Below are 4,378 nucleotides of genomic sequence, written 5' to 3'. Positions count from 1 at the left end.
ACTGACTACACATATCAGCATGCCCTGACTACTATCTGGTGAGCTACCCTCAGCCAGCATAAAACATGTGCCCCTGCAACCTGTTACTCACAGTTCACACCACTTCTTCACTTCTTGGACCACTCACAGTTCGCTGTGTGTTTCCTCAACAGGGTTCGTGTGTCTCCCCCTGCAGCGATGTGCTGTTACCCAGGGAGAGCCCCAACTATTCTGTTTCTTTTCCTTTTAAACACACTTTCCCTTCCTGATACCTCATTAATCAGGCCACAGGTGGAGCATTATCCAGAGTTAGCAAGGAGAATACACCCTTTCCTTGCCACACTGCCACAATATATATATATATATATATATATATATATATATATATATATATATATATATATATATATATAGTGTTATGTAAAGTGATATCTCATTTTGGATGTTTACATTGATGACATGGTATTTTTATTCACTTTATGTTTTTTTTTCTACTTTATATTTATTATAAAATCTTTCAATAAATAAATAAAATAAACAAATAATCCATGCAATTCACTGTAAAAAGTGGAAGTGTACTATACAGGCAGAGCTATAAATTAATGTGGTGCCATGCTGTATAACATCATGTCTTTAAATTTTGGGACCATAACATTTATTACCATCTGCCTTAGCTTTTTCTTCTTGCATGAAGACATGTGGCAGTCCATTTAGGCTGGGTTCATATATGTCTGGCATAGGTGAACTCAGCCTAGATCTTGACGCAACTGATGCCACAACTGATGACAAGTTGACATCAGTTGTATGGCATCCGGCATCCATTGTTTCTGGATGGTGGACAGGGGAACGCAGCAGCGCCCTCCGGTGTGTCCAACCATTTGGCATCATAATTGAGAAGCTGGATGATTGTGAACTGTCCTATTCAAATGAATGGGATCAGTTCTAGCATCAGATTCTCTCCGGTGAGCACTGGAGGGAAACTATGCCAGACAACTGATATATGTGAACCCAAGGTGATGAGTATGACATAAAGGACAGCTCCTTTGCAACAAATGAGAAAGCAGTAACAGTTTTATTACAGAATTGTAGGATCACAGTTCACATTATAGGAACACAGTAAATTTCCCTTTTACATGGAGAAGAATGACCAAGAACTAGAGAATGAACCTAATGGAGATACATAAAAAGCTGACAGCTGGCAGGACCGCACTGGTTTGGTTACTACAGTCGCTAAATATACACGTTATGCTTAATATGTATTATTGGTTACTAAATTATTGAAGCAGCCTGCCATCTCTTTCCATGTGTCATTGTAAAGAAAAGATAGGTAACTGAGTATTGAATCAGCCTGCAGCCAGTCTACAACAAAAATAACTTTTCCTTTTTGAAAGAGCAAAAGGAAGAATTGCCGCGGCTTGTAACAGCTTGTTAACTTAACGTCTTGAAAATAGATTCTTGTCAGGAAGCCATTTCTCATTTGTCATATTGACATTACCTTTGTGTTTATTTTATGAGAAAAAAAACCCTGAAACTTCTTTACAAAGGCATCTGAATCTTTAACTGGTCTGAATAAAGGTGTACTGAAGGAATTAAATAAAATTCATGTTATTTGAAAAAAACGAAATCTACATGGTCTACATATTCTTTTTCTCCTAGAACTTCTAATGAATCATGAATGGTCTCAAATAGAAACATTACTCCTGTGGTCCAACAATGATAGGCCTCTCCTAGGCAGCCAGCATTTGGTTCTGTAATGACAAGGGGCAATAACGCTAAAACAGCCGTTTACAGATGCGTATTCTTCCCTCCTTGAGAGATTTCTAGCTTGAAAATACATTCCTAGTCATGTTCTGAGACTGCCTATTAGAGTGAAACACTAACGTTAAGGAAAAACTTCCTTAAAGGGGTACTCCACTGGAAAACATTGTTTTTTTTTTAAATCAACGGGTGCCAGAAAGTTAAACAGATTTGTGAATTACTTCTATTAAAAAATCTTAATCCTCCCAGTACTTATCAACTGCTCTATACTTTTCTTTTTGAATTTCCTTTCTGTCTGACCACAGTACTCTCTGCTGACACCTCTGTCAGTCTCAGGAACTGTCCAGAACATGATAGGTTTTCTATGAGGATTTGCTCCTACTCTGGACAGTTACTAAAATGGACAGATGTGTCAGCAGAGAGCACTGTGGTCAGACAGAAAAGAAATTCAAAAAGAAAAGAACTTCCTGTGGATCAAAGCAGCTGATAAGTACTGGAAGGATTAAGATTTTTTAATAGAAGAAATTTACAAATCTGCTTAACTTTCTGGCACCAGTTGATTAAAGAAAAATATGTTTTCCAGTGGAGTACCCCTTTAAAAAGGTGGTGTGAGAGAGGGGCTTTTTATGTCCTGTGACATGGGATTCCGCTGTAATCCAGTTCTGTACCCAATAGTCCTGGTGCCAGTGGGTTTTAAAGGCTGATCAGATGACGTGATGGCGGGTCAGATCTTCTCTCTTTTTCAAGGCTGCTTTGGCAGGCTAGAGAAGCAGAACGCTGATAACACTGATCAATACTATGCCTAGGACATAGCATTGAACAGTGTATGCAATCCGAAAATTACTTGTAATAGTCCCCTATGGGGACTAATACAGTGGGGCAAAAAAGTATTTAGTCAGCCACCAATTGTGCAAGTTCTCCTACTTAAAAAGATGAGAGGCCTGTAATTTTCATCATAGGTATACCTCAACTATGAGAGACATAATAAGGGGGAAAAAAATCCATAAAATCACATTGTCTGATTTTTTAAGAATTTATTAGCGAATTATGGTGGGAAATAAGTATTTGGTCAACTACAAACAAGCAAGATTTCTGTCTCTCAAAGACCTGTAACTTCTTCTTTAAAAAAGGACATCTGCAGCGGAAAACACTTTCCCCCTATCTACAGGATAGGGAATAAGTGTTTGATCACGGGTGTCCGACCGCTGGGACCCCCCTGCGATCTCCTGTGTTTTTTTTATATATCAACTGGCTCCAGAAAGTTAAACAGATTTGTAAATTACTTCTATTTAAAAATCTTAATCCTTTCAGTACTTATGAGCTGCTCTAACAGCTCTCTGATGACACCTGTCTCTGGAACTGTTCAGAGTAGAAGCAAATCCCCATAGCAAATCTCTTCTACTCTGTACAGTTCCTGAGACAGGGAGAGGTGTCAGCAGAGAGCACTGTTGCCATACAGAAAAGAACAACTCAGCTTCAGCAGCTGATAATTATTGGAATGATTGAGATTTTTTTTTAAAGAAGTCATTTACAAATCTGTTTAACTTTCTGGAGCCAGTTGATATATATAAAAACATTTTTTTTCCTGGAATACCCCTTTAAATACAGTATTTTTCTAAATACTAAATAAAATGACTAGTGTGCCAAGTACCAAGCACTGTTTGTATGTCAAAGTTTTCTTTGGGCGATGTCAAGGATTTGTTGAAAACACAGGCTTTTATTTGTTGCTTTATCAGTATTTGCATTAAATTTAAATGAGATCCCTCCAGGGCTAACAGGAGCAATTATAAAGCTCTTTATGCAGCCATCTGTACAGTCAGACATGGGAACCTTTCATTGGATCAGAATCAGATCATTGTACAGGTAGATGAGACACTGCAAAGCACCTGAGGGGGTTTTAAAAACCTTGAGCATAATTCTTGATAAACCTTCTGCAACAAGGTACAAATGAATAAAAAAAACAGGGCACTATGGCAGGAGAAAAGGGTATAACCTCATTCATGACTGAGACAGACAATGGTGTAGATAAGCAAACAGTTGTGGCCTGCTCCACTGGATGCCATTTTGGGAGCTCTAATACCCTCTTGCTTCTAACTTCACGTTGGAAATCAGTGTTGAACCTTCAGATTACACAGGAGGAGGGTCACTTCTTCCACAGGATAACTAGCTGATCGTGTGGGTTCATACAGCTGGGACCCCCCGCCATCTCCGGGACAGGACCCCGGCTCTCTCACTTGAGGAGCGTGTGTCGTCTACCGGTAGAAGCGCTCCATTCATTTCTATGGGAGCGCCGATGATACCTGAGTGCTGTACTCGGGTCTTTTCTGCACTCCCATAGAAATGAATGGAGCATGTGCCGTCTGCAGTACACACTCATCACTGAGCACCAGGTCCCGTCCCGGAAATTGTGGGGGCCCCAGTGGTCGGACCCCCGTGATCAGCTACTTATCCCCTTTCCTGGAATAAGTTAATATTTGCCATAGCTCTCCTCTTAGTCACATGAATGTTTGGGGACAGATTTTGCATTTTGTCTTAGGAGCTTCAAGATATGTCTCTGTTTATGAGTACAGGGATTGACTGGGAATACAAAGCCAAGAACTAAACAAGGCGGTAAACATGTTTTTTCTTGTCACATGTCACA

Source organism: Hyla sarda, chromosome 3, assembly GCF_029499605.1.
Source record: "Hyla sarda isolate aHylSar1 chromosome 3, aHylSar1.hap1, whole genome shotgun sequence".
Classification (NCBI taxonomy): domain Eukaryota; kingdom Metazoa; phylum Chordata; class Amphibia; order Anura; family Hylidae; genus Hyla; species Hyla sarda.
This window is presented reverse-complemented; position numbering follows the sequence as displayed.